Raw genomic sequence first — 22,440 nt, 5'->3', positions numbered from 1 at the left:
CCTGCTCGTGTTGTCTCTCTCTCTCTGTCTCAAATGAAAAATAAATAACAGACAATCACGGATCACCAGGTACATGAAGAAAGCTTTTAATATGAGACCAAATACAAAAAAACCTTTTTTTGAAACAGAACAAAAAATAATTCTTTAACATTACAGCATAATTGTAATTAAAAACAGTAGAAGAAAGGAAGTTGAAGTAGAGGAAACCTTTCATAAAGTAGAGGAAAATATGGGAAATAAGTTATAAAAAGATAAAAGATCAGTCCAGGAGATGAACTTCCACATAACAGAAGAGCCAGTGAGAAAAGAGTGGAGAAGAAGTGTCAGTGGAACAATGAAGAAAAATCCCCAGAGTTGAGGAACCTCATTTTACAGATTGAGAGGCCCTTGGGTACTCAGGAAAATGAATGAAAATAAATGCATACTTTCAATCTGGGACTAGTCAGGAAAATGGAGACCACACTACTTATAATAACAATTATATATAAAGAGTTGTTTAGCCATATTAGGGGTTAAATTGTGTCCCAAAAAGATATGTTGAAGTCCTAGTCCAACAGCATCTCAGGATGTTACCTTATTTGGAAATAGAGTCTTCACACAGGTAAATCCAAGTTAAAGTGAGGTGAGTAGAGTGTGCCCTAGTGCATTATGACTGGTGTTCTTTAATAACAGTGGAGAAATTTAGACATAAATTTGGATGAAGACAGGCATAAAGAGAACATGGCCATTATCAATCCAAGGAATGCTTGAGGCTACCTGAAGCTAGGAGAGAAGCCTGGAACAGATCCTTCCCTAGTTCCCCAGAACATTGCCAGTACCTTGATTTTGGACTTTTGGCCTCCACCACTGTGAGATGGATATTTGTGGTAAGCCAACCCAGTTTGTTTCTTTGTTATAGCAGCTCTCAGAAACCAAGATACTAGATAATTGGAGAACTGAAAAGACACTAAAGAAACACTCAGGTATCATACAGTTAGTAACTATAGGAAGTAAATTACTAGCTTCTAGGGTTGGAAGAAGATCTTGGGATTATTAGAATTTAGAAACATGAAGAGTGGCCCAGAGGAGCTGAAACAAACTTCTGAGGAGTTAGCTGCTCAGAAAGTAAAGGCATTTTAGGCTGGTCTGTGAATGGTAGGAAAAGCACAAAAGCAAAAAATTGCTACCTGGAGCCACTTGCTACTGCTGGAATCGTTGCTGTTATCAGAGTGAAGTTTGTAGGTTGATGGTTGATGGTTGTTGGTTGATGCTGACCTGAAGGAGTATCTCCTTGTTCCCTTCTTTAGTCTTCTGGTGTCTCTTTCTTATATGGAGAATACACAGAGAATCTAATAGGGAGTCAGCTAGCAAAGGAGAAATGTGATTTATGGGGTTCTAGCTCCCAACAATACAGAGTAGAGAAGTAGGTTTGAAGCCAGGGGCAATAACTAACTTGTACATATAGACATTGCAGTATGTCCTCATGAAAGTTTGAAATACATAGAACAAAGAAGATCCTGTAAACATCAGAAGAGGGGGAAATGAGTCACATTACAGAGATTCAGTATTCTCAACTGCAGACTCACAAGCCAGAATGCTCTCAAAATCTGAAGAAATGATTTCGAAGTTAGAATTGTTTTCCTAGTCAAATTAAGCATAAGTTTAGAGTGTAGACATTTTTAGACGTCCAAGGTCTCCAAAAATTTCTTTTCCCTACTTCCTTTTTCAGGGAGCTAATATGTGATTTGTTCTATCCACCAAAAGGAAGGAGACAACCTCCATAAAAGAGAACGTGAAAGATACAGGAAAAAGGAAATCAGATTCTAGAGAGAGAAAGGGAATCCCTAAAGTGATAGTAAAGAGGATTCCCTGAATGCTGATTTTCTAATAAAAGAGCAGTAAATCCAGATTTTAGCAGGTGAGAAGGTGTTGGTAGCTGTATGACAATGAAATTAATGGAATATCTGATGTCTATATATTTAGGCAATTTGCAAGGAATTTGGAGTTGAATACGCGGTATCATTAATTTTCTTAGTATTTTATATTGGTGTTTTAACCTTTATTCTGGATTTATTTCTCTCATAGTCCTGTGATTTTTAAATAGTATCAATAGGTGAATGCTTTACACATTTATATGTCTAGGAGAGATCTCTACCATTTTACATTCCCACCAGCATTGCATAAAGATTCTTCTCCAGTTTCTTCTCCAAATCTTTCCCAGCCCTTGTTATTTCTTTCTTTCTTTCTGATAGTAGCCATCTTAATGGATATAGAGTATCATCTCATTGTAGTTTCTATTTGTATTTTCCTAATGATTAGCAATGTTGAGCATTATGTACTGTGTTTGTTGGCTGTATATGTATCTTCGGAGAAATGTCTAAGTTCTTTGTTTTTTCATTGGGTGATTGTTGAGTCTTGATAGAAACTTATCTGTTGTGTTTTTTTTCTTTCCTTTTAACTCATTCTTGATACAGCAGGCAGAGAAATGTTCTTAAGATTTTTGTGTTAGTCATGGTATGCTAATACCCCTAATAAGCAACAGATCTTTGTGGCTTAACACAGTGGAGGTTCATATTACTTTTTCACATTATAGTCTAGTGTATATGTGTGATGGAGTAGGACTTGGCTCTGTTCCATGCAGTCTTTCAGGAAAAGAGTCTCCTGTATCTTTTTAAGTCATCACTGTTATTATGATGTGGCTTTTGAGATTGTTTGGAAAAGAGAAGAGGGTATGGAAGAAGCTTTTAGGGCCCAGGCTGGAAGTGGCATATATCACTTTCACCCACATTCTATTAGTCAGAACTGAGTACATGATCCCACCTAACTACAGGGATGGCTGGGAAATGTAGTATAGGGGTATGCTAATGAAGGAGAGGAGAACACAGATCTTAATGAGCACTAGCAGTCTCTGTCACAGTATATACTGGATTAGAACTTCTCTGCTTAAAATTCTTTAAGGACTTACTAAAAGTTTTTTAAAGTTTATTTTTGAGAGAGACAGAGGGAGCAAGTGGGGGATGAGCAGAGAGAGAGGGAGAGTATCCCAAGCAGGCAATGCACTGTCAGTGCAAAGCCCGATAAAGGGCTTGAACTCACGAACTGTGTGAGATCATGAGATCATGACCCGAGTTAAACAGAGAGTCGAAACCAAGAGTGGGATGCTTAACCGAGTCATCTAGGTGCCCTTAAGGACTTTCTTTTAATGCGTAGAATAAAACTGGCCTATGTCTCTTTCATCCTTACTTTGTATCACTTTTTCCTTATTCTCAAGCCACATTAGACTAGGTCATTTCTCAAAATTTGCCAGGCTTTTTCCCTCCTAGAACCTGTGTATTTTGTGGTTTCCTTTGCTTGGAGCATTCTAAATATTTACATGACTGTGTCCTTTTCATCTTAAAATGTCAGCTTAAAATCCATCTCTAACTAAATTTCTAAAGTAGCCCTCCTAGTTCTGTCCTCTATGAAAGCAGTGTGTGTGTATGCATCACAGCATTTATCACAGTCTGTAATTTTTTATGTGAACATTTTGTTTGCTTTTCCTGTGTCCTCTGCTAGAAAGAAATGTCTCTTTTTCTCACTGTTCAATTTCTGCTGACCAGCCAGTACTTAGTATATGCTAATCATTTCATAAGTGTGTTGTATGAATGAAAGACTATTTATTATACACAAACCAAAGTGGAAAAACTCAATGAATAATAACCAAGAGCTCTTATGATAATTTAGATGAATTGTTGAGGGCTTGAGTTTTAGTGGTGTCTGTGTCAGTGGAACAGAAAAGGATGAATGAGGCACATTTCCAAGGAAAACCCAGTAGAAATTGTTGTGTGACTTAAGGCGGGAGTCTGGGTGAATGGGATGATGATGGTTTGTGATTACCGGATGTGAGTAAGGAGGTTAGACAAGTTAGCTCCTTGGAGATGATAATGGGTTAGGATTGTTGCATGTTGAATTTGGGATATTGAAAGAAGAAATGTTGAGGAATAGTAGTTTGGATGAGAGAACACAGTTGGAATTATAGACTTGGGAGTCAGCTGGCCAATAGTGATAAGATGAAGCCATAAAAATGGATGATCTGGGGCACCTGGGTGGCTTAATAGGTTAAGTGCCTGACTCTTGGTTTCAGCTCAGGTCATGATCCCAGGGTTGTGGGATTGAGCTCTGCATCAGACTCTGCACTAAACATGAAGCCTGCTTGAGATTCTCTCTCTCCTCCCCTCTCTCCTTCTCTCTCTCTCTCCCTCCCCCTTTCTCCCTCCTATTCTCCCTACCCCTCTTTCCCCTCCCCTGTTTGTGCTCACTTGCTCCCTGCCACCCCAAAAAAACATCTGTTGAGAGGGAGGGTGGGAACACATTGAGAAGAGCAAATGAGTCAAGGGAAGAAAAAAGAAGAGCCACAAATAGAGACCAGGAGGAGTAGGTGGAGAGGGAGGAAGAGAACCAATTTAGTATAGAGTTAAGGAAACCAGCAAAGAGTTTCAGAAAAGGGTGTTGGTTAGCTTGGGTCCTTTTAGTATGGCTCTTCCTTGTGATATGTATTTGAACGTTCTGAAGTGTTACTTTTTACTAAGGTTATAAAAATGGTGATAATATCTGCTGCTTATGATTGATGTGAGGATTATTAATATATTGTATTAAAAGCACTTGACATTTAATTCATGCACTGTGTCCAGTAAACATTTTGAAGTAAAAATATAATGAAGTAAAATATAATGACAGAGCACAGTTAGGGATTAAGGAGGCATTAAAGAGTTTGTAGAGGGACAAAAGACTTCTGGGCTTCTGTAGCAGCTTTTCTTTAGAGATAATATTCTTCTTCAATGTTACAGTAAGTTAGAATTGTACTAAAAGCTTATATAGAGATAACACTTAAGAATTTCTTTTGAAATGTTTTTAGTAGGAATTTTGTCATCTGAAAGTATACAAAATCAGCAAGAATACAGTGGCAGTTCATCTGTTTATTTTTCTTAACCATATCAATTTACTCAGTCTTATTCTGAAAGCATTTATAACACACATGCCCCTTTGAAAGTCATTGTCCTTTAAAATAGTTTGAATAAATTACTATTTAACATTGAAATGAAGGTATATTTAAGTGAAGAGTAGAGTACATTTAAATTGGAAACGTAGTTTAATATGTCACATTGTACTAATACCAGCTTAAAGCATCTAACTTTTTTTGGTAGTGGAACTTCACTTATGGATAGAATGGAGAAATTCCATCTCCAGCTAAACAAGTATGAGAGTCATTAACACAAGGTAAAATGGAAGCTTTCTTGCATTCCTTTTTATTCTCATCTTTTAAAGTTCATCTTTTTGTTTAGGGTACTTTAGTGGGTTAGATGATTAGAGTTTGGTATTGTCTCATATCTTGTATGATCAGTCATTTTCTATATGAAATATATTAATATCTTAACATCTATTATAATGGAAAAAGTAAGTTATTGTTGCCATTCTCATGATCAATAGCAGTCTAAGAGTAAAACTTTGGAATAAAGGATAAGGTAAAAGGCAAATAGGTAAAGAAAGAAGACATAAGGGAAGAATAAAAGAAGCTGAAATAATTGGTGAAAAGAGCTATTTAAATTTATCTTTCCTTTGCATCAGGTTTTAACTAATTTATAAATTAGGTACAGTAAGAGATTAACAGCAATAACTAATAACAGAAGAACGATTATGGAGTGCTTGGGTGGGTCACGGTTGGGCAGCTGACTTTGGCTCAGGTCATGATCTCACAGCTCGTGAGTTCAAGCCCCACATCAGGCTCTTTGCCGACAGCTCAGAGCCTGGAGCCTGCTTCAGATTCTGTGTCTTCCCTCTCTCTCTGCCCCTCTCCTATGTGTGCTCTGTTTCTCTCTCTCTCAAAAATAAACATTAAAAAAGAAATACACCAAGAACCACAGCAAGGGAAAAAATAGACAAGCCAAGAAACAGACTCTTAACTCTAGAGAACATATTGATGGTTAACAGAAGGGAGGTGAGTGGGGGGATGTATGGAATTGTTGAAACACTATATTGTACACCTGAAATTAATATTATAATGTATGTTAACTATATTGGAATTAAAATAAAATAGCTCTGCCAGTAAAATATAATTGGTGACTTTTAGGTTATTTCCTACCTGGAGGAGACATGACTTCCTAATTGTAAAATTCACATATAACTATCATTGAATTTATATCCATACAATTGGTGGTGGAATTTTTAGCATTAGGTAGGAGGATAAGGGAGGGAAGGACAACCTTGTAGCAGTCACTGTACTAAGTGTTTTATGTATGATTTTGTTTAATTTTCATAGCCACCCGTAGGTAGGTGCTACTGAAGCTCTGAGAGGTTAGGTAACTTACTCAGTGTCACACAGATAATAAACAACAGAGCAAGAATTTAACTCTGGTGTTTCTGTCCTCTCTTATCTTCTATTTATCCCTTTGCTTCATTTTACAATTCCATTTAGTCACTTGTTGGCCTATTGGCTTAAAAAAATAAAGCTCTTTTGAGACACAATTCACATACTGTACAATTCGCCCATTTAAAGTACATGATTCAGTGGCTTTTAGTAATTTCAGAGTTTTGTAACCCTCACCACAATTTAGAACATTTGTATCCCCCCTTAAAGAAACCACGTTCCTATTTGTCATCATTCTTTAGCCTCCCCTACTCCCAGCTGTAGGCAACCATTAATCTACTTTCTGTCTCTATGGATTTGTTCATTCTGGAAGTTTCATATAAATGAAATCATGTGATATGTGGTCCTTTGTGACTAGTGTCTGTCACCATAATGTTTTTAAGATTCATCCAAGTTAAAAGCGTGTATCAGAATGTCATTTCTTGTTTTTGCTAAATATTTCATTGTATAGATATAGTACTTTTTTTAAAAAGCTTATTTATTTTGAAAGAGAGATAGCTCTAGTGGGGGAGAACCAAAGAGAGGGGGAGAGAAAGAGAGAGAGAAACAAAATTCTAAGCAGGCTCCACACTTTCAGTACAGAGCCCAGTGTGGGGCTTGAACTCACAAAACCTGAGTTGAAACCAAGAGTCAGATGCTTAACCCACTGAGCCACCCAGGCACCCTTGGATATACCACATTTTATCTATCCACTCATCAGTTGATGAACATTTGTGTTGTTTTTCCCTTTTGACTATTATGAGTAATATTGAAATCAACATTTATGTTTTTTATTGTAGTAGAATATACATAACAAAGTGTATAGTTCTATAGCTTGAAGTACATTCACACTGTTGTACAACCATCACCACCATATACTTACAGAACTTTTTCATTTTCCTCAGTGAAACTCTATCCATTAAACACTAAATTCCATTCTTTTATTCCTCCAGCAGCTCCTTGGCTATCACCATTCTATTTTCAGTCTCTATGTATTTGACCGCTCTAGGAACCTTATATAAATAGAATCATGCAGTATTTGTCCTTTTATAATTGGCTTATTTAATTTAATGTAATGTCTTCACAGATTATCCATATTATAGGAGGTGTCAAAATTTCCTTCTTTTTTAAGACTAGTGATATCCCACTGATGGTATACATCACATTTTATATACCCATTCATTTGTTGATAGGCACTTGGCTGCTTCTGCTTTTTTTGGTCTTGTGATTAATTCTATTCTGAATATGGGTGTATAAATACCTACTCATTACCCTGCTCTCATTTTTTTTTTCCTGGATCATATGAGAACTCTAGTTTTGATTTTTTTTTTTTTTTTTTTTTTGGAGAAATGCACAACTGTTTTCTACAGCAGCTGCACCATTACACACTCCTACCAGCAGTGCATAAAGATTCTAATTTGCCCATGTCTTCCAACCTTTATTTTCTGTGTTTTGAAAATAGTTGTCTTAATATATTATCTCATTATGGTTTTGACTTGCATTTTCCTAATGATTAGTGGTGTTGAACATCGTTTTTTGTGCTTATTGGCCATTTGTATATCTTCTTTGGAGGAATACCTGTTCAGGTCCTTTGCCCATTTTTTAATTGGGTGTTTGTTTTTTGTTGCTGTTGTAAGAGTTCTTTATATATTCTGGATATTAATCCCCTATCAGATGTATGACTTAAAATATTATTTCTCATTCCATGATAGTGTCTTTTGGTACACAAAAGAGTTTAATTTTGATGATGTCCAGTTTATTTTTTTTCTTTTGTTGCCTCTGCTTTTGGGGTGAGATCCAAGAAATTATTGCCAAATCCAGTGTTGTGATGCTATTGCCTTGTTTTCTTCTAAGAGATTTATGCTTGCAGCTTATTTGGGTCTTTGATGCATTTTGACTTCTTGTTTATAGTGTAAGGTAAGGGTTCAACTTCATTTTGTAAGTTTTTTTGTGAATATATGTTTTCATTTATCTCGGCCGTATAACAGAATAGAATTCCTAGGCTAAATGGTAACTATGTTTAGCCTTTGAGGAACTACTAAACTGTTTTCCACTATGGCTCTACCATTTTACATTCCCACTAGCAGTATATGAGGGTTCTGATTTCTCTATTGCTTTTCAGATCCCAACCACATTACCTTCTTCTTTTTTTTTTTTTTTTTAACTNTTAATGCTTATTTATCTTTAAGAGACAGAGACAGAGACAGAGCACGAGCAGAGAAGGAGCAGAGAGAGAAAGAGAGACACAGAATCTGAAACAGGCTCCAGGCTCTGAGCTGGCTATCGGCACAGAGCCCAGCGCAGGGCTCAAACCCACAAACTGTGAGATCATGACCTGAGCTGAAGTCGGACACTTAACCAACTGAGCCACCCAGGCGCCCCCAAACCACATTACCTTCTGACTGGCTTATTTAAAAACTTTCTTTGGCTGGCCTCTTTGGTGATAATCTCACAACTCTGTTTTTCTCCTGTCCTGTTTAAGCAATCTTAATGCTGTTCATTGTGTCATAAAAGATTAGAGGTGAAATCTTCTACCCTTCTAATCACAGAAGTTAAACCATTTGTTTTTCATTTGATAAATAAAATTGGGGGAAGAGATATGACCCAGTTATAGAGTGATAGTGTCAAGACTAGATCCCTTACTATGAATATAGCTTTCATTTTGTTAAATCATTGTGTTCCCCATCAGTGTGTCTAAAATTCTCTACTTCTTTACTCTTTAGTTTTCCTCCCCATCATCTCCTCTAAAGTAGTGTAAAAACAATGAGTTGTGTGCAGGTAATTTATTTGGCAGGTAATCCTAGGGAACAAGAATAAGGGTCTAGGGTAAATGAAATAAGAAAAGCCAGTACAGGAATGTATTATTGAATTTCTGCTATGGCAACGAGGGCCTAATTGTAATAGGAACTTCTGAGGATATAGATGCTTCTCAAATTGTTTCTTCATGGATGGACAGGAGTAGTAAACTGTTGCCTGCTTTTGTTCTCCATTAGTAGACAATTGCCCTATGGTAGTGTAAATTATTTTGCCTTCCCTTCATCACTTTATCTTTCCACTCAGGAGCCAGCCAAGTGGGTTGGTTCCTTGTGGTGTCTCATTTCATGTCCTCAAAAGAGCCCCAGAGCAGAAAGCAAACAAATCCCAGTGTATTCTTTGTGGGGAATAAGTCAAAACTTACCTGGAACCATTAGCCTGAGCTTGTTGACAAGTGTGGTGGTCAGAATAATGATCTCCCAAAGATGTCTATATCCCAGTTCTCTAAACCTGTAAATCTGTTACCTTGCATCACAAAAGGGACTTTGTAGATAGTGAGATTATCCTGGATTATCCGGGTGGGTCCATTGTAATCACAAAAGCTTTATTTTACAAGAGGGAGACAGGAATGTCAGTCCAAGAAAAAGATAGGATAATGGAAGCAGAGGTTTGTCATGATGTGATCCAGAGCCAAGGAATACGAGGCAGCTTCTAGAGGTTGGAATAGACAAGGAGTGGATTTTCCCCATTCCCCAAGGAATGCAGGCTTTGATTATAGTTCTGTAAAACTGGTTTTGAAATTCTTATCTCTAGAACTTTAAGGTAACAAATTTGTGTTCTAAGCCATTTAAATATGTGGCAGTTTGTTACACAGCAGTAGGAAACTGTTATAGCTAGCATCAAAGGAGAGGCCAACAGCATGAAGATGAAATAGAGATTTCTGATTGAATCCACCTCTTGGCTTTTGGCCTCTCCTTTGATGGTAGTGTGTTATTTTCCTACTGCTGTTTAGCAAATTACCACAAATCTACTACTTGCTCTGCTCAGATCTGCTTGGATCTAATTTACTGCAGGCTCTTCAACAGAAACATAAGAAGGGTTAGTGATATAAGCTACTGCTGCCTGCTGCTGCATCTGGTATTGAAGCAGGAATAAATATTCATAACTTCCTTCTTTACCACCCATTCTAGATTTCTCTTACGCTAGGCTAGCAGTTCAGCTACTTTAAGTTGCTTGTGACTTCCAGACTTTCATTCTTGAGGGATTTGAGCCTTTAGTTGCTTTACCCTTTTTGAGCCATGGTTACTGCAACTTCCTGTTTACTGTAATACCAAGTATGGAAACACCCAGTTATGTACATCTCCTAATGATAATCAGAGTCAGTTATTATTGCTAGTATAGTTTTTCCTTTCTTTGCCTACTAGTCTTATCAGCATGAGGAGCCCAAAGTGACCAAGTAGTGGTCATACCTTTTTGACTCTGGAACCTCACTGTCCTCTGGTGGAAGCATTACCCTCAGGACCTCTAATACAGAAAGTTTAAATTATGGGAAGGGGAAACCTAAATTCCACAAGTGAGTTACTGGCATTGATGGTGAAAAGGGTCAGTCCAGTTTGTGCCACTTGGTTTCTGGACTTATGTATTCTAGGTATTACGGATATAATACCATAGCCATTGGTTCAGTGCATATACTGCATCCTGGGAGACCAACAAAGTGACTGTTGAGCTGCACTTTTAGTGTACCGTTCCATCATTTTATTAGTCTGACAGTTTCTTGGTGATGTTATATGCGGTAGGACCACTGGTGGTTGCCATGGTCTAATGCTTCACCATTAAATAGATATTTTGGTTTGGTGTGATGTTGAGATGGATTTTGATAAAGCAAGGGTTTTGAAGCCATTGGATGATGGTGCTGGGCAGAGGTACTGTTGAGGGATACTTTGGAGAGGGAAGGCAATACCATTTAAATAAGTGTAAATTCTGATGCCTTCCAAAATGCTAGAATCCCAGCCCCATCATGCTGCCTGGTCAACTCTATGTCTGATAGGTTGCTATGTGTATTTTGCAGTGATCCTAATCCTACTAGAATTTTTTCAATTGTAGTAAGGCTTTTTAATTATATTTTTCAAAAGTAATTTGATGTTTTTTATAACAAGGAATCTGATGAACATGAGTTTTAAATTTTAATATGGTTGCACGGCAAAGGAAACAACCCACAAAACTAATAGGCACCAACGGAATGGGAAAAGATAGTTGCAAACGACATATCAGATAAAGGGTTGATATCCAGAATCTGTAAGGAACTCACCAAACTCCACACCCGAAAAACAAACAACCCAGTAAAGAAATGGGCAGAAGATATGAACAGACACTTCTCCAAAGAGGACATCCAGATGGCCAACAGACACATGAAACGATGCTCAGCATCCCTCCTCATCAGGGAAATACAAATCAAAATGACACTGAGATACCACCTCACGCCAGTCAGAGTGGCTAAAATGAGCAAATCAGAGGACTCTAGATGCTGGCGAGGATGTGGAGAAACGGGCACCCTCCTACACTGTTGGTGGGAATGTAAACTGGTACAGCCCCTCTGGAAAACAATGTGGAGGTTCCTCAAAAAATTAACAGTGGAACTCTCCTATGACCCAGCAATAGCATTGCTAGGAATTTACCCTAGGGATACAGAAATGCTGATGCACAGGAGCACATGTACCCCAATGTTCATAGCAGCACTCTCAACAATAGCCAAAACATGGAAAGAGCCTAAGTGTCCATCAACGGACGAATGGATCCAGAAGATGTGGTTTATCTATACCATGGAATACTACATGGCAATGAGAAAGAGTAAAATCTGGCCATGTGTAGCAACATGGATGGACCTTGAGGGTGTTATGCTGAGTGAAGTAAGTCAGGCAGAGAAGGACAAATATCATATGTTTGCACGTATAGGAGGATTAGGAGGAACTTAACAGAGGACCATGGGGGAGAAGAAGGGGGGAAATGGTGGGGGAAAGGGAGAGAGGCAAACCATGAGAGACTCTTGAATGCTGACAAAAACTGAGAACTGATGGATGTAGGGGGGAGGGGGGATGGGCATGGAGGAGGGCACTCGTGGGGATGAGCACTGGGTGTTATGTGGAAACTAATTTGACAATAAACTATTTGTAAAAAAAAAATTTTAATATGGTCAATTTTATGATATCATTTATAAGGAATTCAAGAAAAGGCAAACAGTAGTGACAGTCTATCAGCAGTTGCTAGAGGGAGAGGATTGACTTTAAGGGGCATTTTGAGGTGATAAAAATGTTTTAGAGCTTCATTGTGGTATAAGTCACACAATTTTATACATTTATTAAGATTCATTAGATCTTTCAGCGACAGCGAAGCTGGGAAGATTCCAGGCCACGGACATAAGGATCTCCTTGTCCTCTTCCCCTTTAACCTCTCTCCGAAGCCCCTCAATAAAATGGTTTGATTCCCCCTCCCTTTCTGCTCTAAAAAAAGACACATTATTCGGGGCACCTGGGTGGCTTAGTCGGTTAAGCGTCCGACTTTTGCTTAGGTCATGATCTCAAGGTTCGTGGGTTCGAGCCCCACGTAGGGCTCTGTGCTGACTGCCAGCTCAGAGCCTGGAGCCAATTTCAGAGTCTGTATCTCCCTCTCTCTCTGACCCTCCCCTGCTCACGCTGTCTGTCTCTCTCTCCTAGAAATAAATAAAAAATAAAATTAAAAAAAAAAAGACACATTAAACTCTATACTTTTTTTAAAAATTATTTTTTAAAATACTTATTTGTTTTTCAGGGAGACAAAGTATGAGTCGGGAGGGGCAGAAAGCAAGGGAGACACAGAACTCCAAGCATTCTCCAGGCTCTGCATTGTCAGCACAGAGCCTGAAGTGGGGCTCCAACTCTCAAACTGAGTGCATGACCTGAGGAGCTGAAGTCAAATGTCTAACTGACTGTGCCACCCAGGCGCCCCTCATTAAGCTCTGCACTTAAAATCAGTATAGATTAAATCTCACAATTTATTTGAAGGAAAGAGGATTTAATGTACTCATTTGTTAATGCATTCATCTTTTCCATGTTTACTTTTTTCCTTTTAGGTAATAATTTTTGATTCTTAGATTTGAGAAATTCTTCTCTGAGATTTTTTTTCCCGGATTTTCCCATTTTATTGATTTTTGTTCTTTATTTCCTTTTTTATCTGGAAATATACCCAGGATATTTTAATCAGGTAGTATAAGACCCATAGAATGGAAATGACTGTTAGAAGGAAGGAGATTTTACTTAGTTCCCTAGAAACTGGAGGCACAGCATTCCATGCCACATCATGGTGCCACATGAGGAAGCACAAGGGTTGGTCAGGAGGCAGAAGGAGCCAAGGGGAAAGCATGTCCAGAGCCTTTATTGTGGTTAAGTGGGTAAGAATGGATAAAGCAGGGTAGGCAAGCCTGAGCAAGTTGAGGTTTGGATAATTTGAATAATTTATAGCTCTGGGTGATAGAGGTTGTCTCTAGTTATCTAGTACCTGGCTCCAGGGTGAATTAGAACAGTGGGAATACAGACTTAGTATGTGAGAATTTTTGAAAGGAGATGATAGGTAGTGGGTATATGCTTTGGATTAGTTGGTTATGTATCAGAGATGTGCTCTCTCTCAGGCAAGTTGTTTGGCATTTAGGAATTAGATAACCCTAGAACAGACAGTCTCTCTCTGGGTCCAAAGGGCCCTGCCATGTCAGACCATTATAAATATTTTAAAAAAAACCTTAAAAACATGACTAATACACTTACACTTTCATTTGATTTACTTAGTTGTCTTTTTCTAGTTTCTTGATTAAAAATGTATTAGTTAAGGGACGCCGGGGTGGCTCCGTCTGGTAAGCATCTGACTTCAGCTCAGGTAATGATCTCACGGTTGGTGAGTTTGAGCCCCACATTGGGCTGTCAGCTGTCAGTGGGACCTGCTTCAGATCCTCTGCCCCTCCCCCCTCTCAAAAATATGTCTTGGTTCAGCATATTCATTTATACTGTTCAGTTACAAATGCAACTATAATTTGAGTTGAATTACACATTTTGATAATGTAGTACTTGTATTGTTGCTCAGTTCTTATTTTATCATTTCAAATGTGATTTTCTTATTGGTTTTTTTGTTTCTGGTTTGTTTAGGAGTCCACTTTTAAGTTTACAAACATTTAAAAATGTTTTATTGGCAATTTCAACATTATATTGTGGGCAGAGAGTACAGTTTTAGGTGTAAGTTCTTTGAAATTATTTGGTGTCTTTGTGACTCTTTTTTTTAAATTTTTTAACATTTTTTGAGTTTTGAGAGAGAGAGACACAACATTGCGACCTGGGGAGGGGCAGAGAGAGAGGGAGACACAGAATCAGAGGCAGACTACAGGCTCTGAACTGTCAGCACAGATTCTGATATGGGGCTCGAACTCACGAACCAGGAGATCATGACCTGAGCTGAAGTCGGACCCTTAACCGACTGAGCCATGTTGGTGCCCCTTTTTGTGACTCTTAATGCATGATCATTTTTTGAAAATGTTCTTAGTGTACTTGGACATAATTATATCATTTTTTGTTTGCTGGAAGTTTCTCTATATAACTGTCAGATTAAACTTACTCATTTTGCTGGTCAAATATTCTATATCGTTATTTATTTGACTTCTTGTCTATCAGCTTTTAGTATAACTAAATTAGAGACTCCTGCAGTGGTTGAAATTTATTTATTTATTATTTTTTTTTTTTGCAATTCTAGGAATTGTATGGAATCATTAGATTGCTTTGGATAGTATTGATGTCTTAACATCCTAACAGTTTTAAGTCTTCCAATCTATAAACACAGGATGTTTTTCCATTTAGTAATGTATTTTTCCACTTATTTTTGTTTATTCATTTTTGAAAGAGAGAAAGAGAGCATGAGCAGGGGAGGGGCAGAGAGAGAGGGGTATAGAGGATCCAAAGTGGGTTCTGCGCTGACAACAGCAAGCCTAATGTAGGGCTCAGACTCACAAACTGTGAGATCGTGACCTGAGCTGAAGTTGGACACTCAACTAACTGACCATCCAAGTGCCCCTTACTCTTTTTTTTTTTAAATGAGGTTTGTGGGTTTTTTAATTTTATTTATTTTTCTTAATTAAGAGCAGTTTTAGGTTTACAGCAACATTGAGGGGAAGATATAAAGATTTCCTATATACTCCCTATCTCATACATGGCATAGCTTCTTCCATTATCAGCATTCCCCACCGGAGTGGTACATTTGTTATAATTGGTGAACCTACATTAACACATCATGATACCCAGAGTCCATAGTTTACTACATTATGGTTCACTCTTCTTGTATACTTATGCCTTCTTTAAATTCTTTCACTAATGTTCTGTAGTTTTCATTGTCCAAGTCTTTTCGTTCCTTAATTAAGTTTATTCCTAACTATTTTATTCTTTTTGATGCTGCTGTAAATGGTCAGTCGTTTTCTTCATTTCCTTCTTAGATTGTTTATTGACAATGTTTACTAACATTGTTAGTGTTAGAAATGCAGCCTATTTTTGTGTTGATTTTATATCTTGCTACTTTTGCTGAATTTACACCAGCTTAACTTTGATAACAGAAAAAGTTTGCTCCTATAAGCTTCATTCTCATCCCTTCATTCGTTGATGAAATGAAGTACATCTTTAAACATTGTGTGTCCAAATACATAGACTAATAATTGGGTTTTTTAGTGCATTAGTCTCTTACATTCTATAGAACAGAAAATGTAGAGTTAGGAACCAACATTACAATAATAGTCACTTTAGACAAGTGTTTTTAAAAATTGTTTATTAATGTTTTAAATCTTATCAAAAACAAAAATTAGAGTTGTAGACTGTATTTTCAGTAATTCTATCTTGTATAATTGCTCACATATTTACCTTTGTTGAGATCTGTATTTCTTAATATGACTTTGAATTATTGTCTAGTATCCTTTTATGTCAACTTAGGAAGTACTTCCTTTACATTTTTTTTTTTTTTTTTACAAATATTTTATTGTCAAGTTAGTTTCCATATAACACCCAGTGCTCATTCCCAAATTTCCTTTACATTTTTTTGTAGGGTAGGTCTAGTAGTAACAGACTTCCTCTGCTTTTGTTTATCTGGGAATGTCTTAATTTCTTCCTCACTTTTGAAGGACAGTTTTGTTGAATATTGGATTTTAGTTGACAGTTTTTTATTTCAATATTTTGAATATGTCAGTCTATATAGTTGACCCTTGAAAAACATGGGTTTGAACTGTGTGGGTTACTTATATGCAGATTTGTTATTGTTTAAATTATTTTGAATTATTTTTTTACATCCAAATAGTTAGCATATAGCACAATAATGATTTCAGGGGTAGATTCCAGTGATTCATCCCCTATGTATAACACCCAGTGCTTATCACAGCAAGTGTCCTCCTTAATGCCCCTTACCCATTTAGCCAATCTCCCCACCCACAACCCCTCCAGCAACCCTCAGTTTGTTCTCTGTATTTAATCGTCTCTTATGTTTTGTCATCCTCTTTGTTTTTATATTATTTTTGCATCCCTTCCCTTATGTTCATCTGTTTTGTATCTTAAATTTCTCAAATGAGTGAAGTCTTGTGATATTTTTCTTTCTCAGACTAATTTCGCTTAGCAAAATACCTTCTAGTTCCAGCCACGTAGTTGCAAATGGCAAGATTTCAATCTTTTTGATGCCAAGTAGTACCCCATTGTAAATATATACCATATATTCTTTCTCCATTCATACACTGATGGACGTTTGGGCTCTTTCCATACTTTGGCTATTGTCAATAGCAGCATTGGGATGCATGTGCCCCTTTGAAACAGCACATCTGTATCCCTTGGATAAATACCTAGTAGTGCAGTTGCTAGGTTGTAGGGTAGTTCTATTTTTAATTTTTTGAGGAACCTCCATACCGTTTTCCAGAGTGGCTGCACTAGTTTACATTCCCACCAGCAGTGCAAAAGAGTTCTTTTTTCAGTGCATCCTTGCCAACATTTGTTGTTGCCCGAGTTGTTCATTTTAGCCATTCTGACAGGTGTGAGGTGGTATCTCATTGTGGTTTTGATTTGTATTTCCTGGATGATGAGTGATATTGAGCATTTTTTAATGTGTCTGTTGGCCATCTGGTTGTCTTCTTTGGAGAAGTGTCTATTCATATCTTTTGACCGTTTCTTCATTGGATTATTTGTTTCTTGGGTATTGAGTGTGATAAGTTCTTTATAGATTTTGGATACTAACCCTTTATCTGATAAGTCATTTGCAAATATCTTCTCCCATTCCATTGGTTGCCTTTTAGTTTTGCTGATTATTTCCTTTGCTTTTATGCAGGTTTTTTATACTACAGGACTGTAAATGTATTTTCTCTTATGCTTTTCTTAAGTTTCTTTTATCTAGCTTATTTTACTGTAAGAATACGGTATATAATGCATGCAACATACAACATATGTGTTAACTGTTTATGTTAATTGGTAAGGTTTCTTGGTTAGCAGAAGGCTATTGTTAAGTTTTGGAAGAGTCAGAATATACAGGTTTTTGACTACAACAGGGTAAGTGCCTCAATCTTTGCATTGTTCAAGGGTCAGTCAGCTGTACTGTCTTCTAGCCTCCAAAGTTTTTAAAAACATTTTTTTAATGTTTTTGTTTTTGAGACAGAGAGAGAGAGAGACAGGCCGACAGACCATGAGCGGGGGATGGGTGCAGAGAGAGAGGGAGGCATAGAATCTGGAGCAAGCTCCAGGCTCTTAGCTCTTAGCACAGAGCCCAACACGGGGTTCGAACTTGTAAACTATAAGATCATAACCTGAGCTGAAGTCAGACACTTCACTGACTGAGCCACCCAGGAGCCCCTATCCACTAAAGTTTCTAATGAGACATCTATTGGTGATCTTATTGAGGATTTCTTGTATGTGATCTTTCACTTCTTTTGTTGCTTTCAAGATTCTCTCTTTGTCATTTAATATTTTCATTTATGGTGTGTCTCAGTATAGATCTCTTGAGTTTACCCTACTTGGAGTTTGTTGAGCTTCTTGGATGTTTTAAATTCATGTCCATTGTCAAATTTGAGACATTTTCAGCCATTATTTCTTTAAATAATCTCTTTTCCCCTTAGTCTTCCTCTTTTCCTTTTGGCACTCCCACAGTGCATCTGTTGGTTCTTTTCCTGGTGTCCCACAGATCCTTTATTCTTTCATTTTTGTGTGTGTATTCTTTAGGCTTGATAATTTCAATTTCCCTGTCTCCATGCTCACCGATTCCTTCTTTTACCTGCTCAAATCTGGCTTTAAATACCTTTGGTCAATATTTCATTTTTGTTATTGTATTTTTCAGCTGGAGAGTTTCTTAGGTTTCCTGCTAGGAATTTACCCAAGGGACACAGGAGTGCTGATGCATAGGGGCACATGTACCCCAGTGTTCATAGCAGCACTTTCAACAATAGCCAAATCATGGAAAGAGCCTAAATGTCCGTCAACTGACAAATGGATCAAGAAGATGTGGTTTATCTATGCAATGGAATACTACATGGCAATGAGAAAGAATGAAATCTGACCATTGTAGCAACGTGGATGGAACTTGAGGGTGTTATGCTGAGTGAAGTAAGTCAGGCAGAGAAGGACAGATACCATATGTTTTCACTCATATGTGGAACAGGAGAAACTTAACAGAGGACCATGGGGGAGAGGACGGGGAAAAAATAGTTAAGGAGAGGGAGGGAGACAAACCATAAGAGACGCTGAAATACTGAGAACAAACTGAGGGTTGATGGAGGTGGGGGATAGGGGAAAAGGGGTGAAGGGCATGGAGGAAGGTGCTTGTTGGGTTGAGCACTGGGTTATAATCCTAACGGGTTATATGGAAACTAACTTGACAATAAACTATTAAAAAACTATTAAACTATTAAAAAATTACTATTTTGTTCATACATCCTTTGCTTCCTCTACATCTTTCTTTAGTTGGTTGAGCATCTTTAAGATACTTGTTTAAAGTCTTTGTCTGTTGAGTTTGTCAGCTGATCTTTCTCCAGGATGGTTACTGTTGGTTTTTCCCTTTGAATGGATCACACTTGCCTGTTTCTTTGTATCCCTTGTGATACTTTGGTTGTTGAAAACTGAATGTTTGAATCTAATAATGTAGTAAGTCTGAAAATCAGATCATTATCTCTTCCTCAGGCTTTCCTGGGTTTTTGTTTTTATTGTCATAAACTGTCTCTGTGAGGGACGAGCTAGAGCGAGCAACATATATCTATAGATATCCGCGAACAGCTAGGATAATGCAGATGTTTAGATTTAGTGTTTATTGGGTTGTGGCGATCTTAGATCTGCACTCGGGCCTTATGATTGAATATGTGTTTAGTCTTGTTTTTGGGGTTTGGCAAGACAACAATAGACACATTTCTATATTGTAGGGTTACGGAGGGTAAGGAATCACTTTGAGGTATAAATTTAAGCTTTCCTCAGGTCTTCACTGAGCTTGTGCCTTTTTCTGTATATATGTGGTGACTTACTTAATTCTCTTGTTACTAATTCTTTAGTGTCTGGCCCCTGAAAGGAGAAGGTTATAAAAGGCACCAACCCTTTAGATTTTCTTCAGCCTGAGGGAAAGGGGCTTACATAATCGGGGTGTGTGTATGTGTGTGTGTGCATACACGCGCACCAGTGACTGCCTCTTTTGTCAGCACCTCAGTGATCAGAAGCATCGTTCAGCTATCAGAACGCAGATCCCTGATATATGGATGGGCAGGATCCTTATTGCTCATTTTGGCTCCTGCAAGCTGCTCTTGGAACTAATGTACAGCTGCCTAGCATGGGCCTGAGGAGTAGAAGATGCTACTAGTATTGCTGAGCTAAGAACACAAATTAACCAAAATGAATAGTCCAAGACTTCCTCTGGAAGTTTCAAGCCTTGGAGCAGACTCCAAAATTCTAAAATAGATTCTAAAATCTATTAAATTTGGAGCAGACTCCAAACTGCTAAAATCACATAGATTCTTCTAGTACAATTGTTGTCTAGGTGGAGAAACCAATTTTTCTTTTTTTGGCTTCTTATGCCACTATCTTCCCAGAATCTTCTCATAACTTTACAAAAGGAAGTTCCATTATAGTTTTGGGGTTCTTGGGCTTTTTCTCCTTGTTTTTCAGATTATGCCTCAAAGATAACGCAGTTGAGATGTTTTACTTAGTTTTTAAGTCTAGATAGCAGGCACTTAAAAGAAAGAGTTCTTGTTTTTGATACTTTTTTTTTTCCTAAGAAGAAAACTAATGCTTCCAACTGAAGAGGGAGAGACTGGAAACGGAGAGACCCGTAAAGGAGGCAAATGCCTTCATTACTACTAAGGTGGTGGTAGTGAGAATGGAGATACATGGAATCATTTGAGTCTTAATGAAGGAGGTTAAAAGGACAAGAGTCGAGATGCGGGTTGACTGAGTAGGGGTTCATTAATTTGGATAACTAAATTAATAGTGGTACTATTTGCTGAATTATAGAACACAGAAGCAGAAACTTGGTAGGGATAAACGTGGAGTACCTATGAGACAAGTACTGTGCTTTAGAAAGTATTTTCACACCTGGTAATTTTTAAAAATGTTTAACTATCTTGAGAGACAGAGCATGCACGTGGGTTAGCCCAAGCCATTGAGGAGCAGAGAAAAACGGAGAGAGAGAATCTGAAGCAGGCCCCGTGCTATCAGCACAGAGCCCATCTTAGGGCTTGATCTCACGACCATGAGATCATGACCTGAGCAGAAATCAGGAGTCAGATGCTCAACTGACTGAGCCACCTGGGCTCCCCCACACCGAGGAATTTTAAGTAATAGTGTATTGGTAACTCTCTCGTAGGTCCTCTTACATGCATAAGCCAAAAAAGGTAAAGGCATAAGGTAATTTTAATAGTAAGGCTTAGGGGCGCCTGGGTGGCTCACTCGGTTAAGCATCCGACTTCAGCTCAGGCCATGATCTCACAGTCTGTGGGTTCGAGCCCCGCGTTGGGCTCTGTGCTGACAGCTAGCTCAGAGCCTGGAGCCTGTTTCAGATTCTGTGTCTTCCTCTCTCTCTGACCCTCCCCTGCTCATGCTGTCTCTCTCTTTCTCCTAGAAATAAATAAAAACATTTAAAAAAAATAGTAAGGCTTAAGTGGTAAAGCCCTGAAAGTATTTTTGAATACAAATTACATAAGTGCATGGAGGGCTTGAGGGAGAATTAGATTTAAGTATAGCAGTTAATGTGATAATACTCAAATGTTATGATTCATTGCATGTTAAATAAGTCTGGAATTTCACATTACTACAAGTTTAGTATATGTTAGGAGAATATAGTTGCTAAATGTAATGATACAGTCTAAACCTTATTAATACTATATAGCATGGAGAAATGATAGTTCCACTATCCCCTGTACTGTGTATATTCTTTTAGAAATATGTACAACTTTGGAAACATGACTTGGAATGACACTTTTAAAAGATTTGGTAATTAAGAGCATATTAAAGAGTAAAGACTGGAATACCAAGGGAGTAAGATGATGAAAACATTAGAGAAAACAATACATATCTGATTTTATTTAGTCCATAAATTTAAGGAAAAATTCAGTTAATAGTTTTGATAGGATTGTAGTTTTAATATAACTCAGGAGACTTTTTTGATACAATCTCAGTTCTCTTCTTTTACAAATTAGAAAATGGAGTTTCAAGGAAGTTAATGACATTCATTGACTCATAGTTAATGGCAAGGCAGTTTAATGGCAACCCTAGTTTGTTAAGCATATTTTATTTATAGGAGCAGTAGAATAGGGCTGAGACTAGAACAAGGCAAGCAAGTTGCCTAGGGTACAAAGTTGAAGGAGGCAGTTACTTTCAGGGAAAGATCCTAGACTTGGAAGATCCTTATTTATCAAAGTAGTATTTGAAAAGTCCTAGGACACAATGCCCAGCCCTGCAGATTAGGGATAGCCTGAGGAAGCTAGATGGAGTGCTGATGCTAGAAGAGAATTATCCCTTGAGACCTAGCCCTTTGTATATGGTAATCTAACAGTTTGCATGTACTTCACTTAATGTGAGAACAGTTGTTCTCAGACCCGGATTGGTTCCCCTACTTTTTTCTTTGAATCAGATCTCAGAGGCTGTAATAATTATTTTACAAATGTTTATTTATTTTTGGGGTTCCTAAGTGGCTCAGTTGGTTGAGCACCTGACTTCGACTCAGGTCATAATCTCACGGCTCATGGGTTCGAACCCTACGGTCAGGCTCTGTGCTGACAGCTGAGCCTGGAGCCTGCTTCTGATTCTGTGTCTCACCCTCTCTGTGCC

The 22,440-nt window shown here is 37.8% G+C and overlaps 1 protein-coding gene across 2 annotated transcripts in view; it reads left to right on the top strand.

The window, feature by feature from the left end:
- The window catches only part of NCK1 (NCK adaptor protein 1), a 72,568-nt gene that overhangs the window by 15,839 nt on the left and 34,289 nt on the right, over positions 1 to 22,440 (top strand). The gene's annotated exons all lie outside the window — the stretch shown is intronic.

This window comes from Hyaena hyaena, unplaced genomic scaffold (assembly GCF_003009895.1).
Source record: "Hyaena hyaena isolate Hyena2069 unplaced genomic scaffold, ASM300989v1 scaffold_1176, whole genome shotgun sequence".
Taxonomy (NCBI): domain Eukaryota; kingdom Metazoa; phylum Chordata; class Mammalia; order Carnivora; family Hyaenidae; genus Hyaena; species Hyaena hyaena.
Note: the sequence above shows the minus strand (reverse complement) of the source record. Positions and strands in the feature narration are given on the sequence as shown.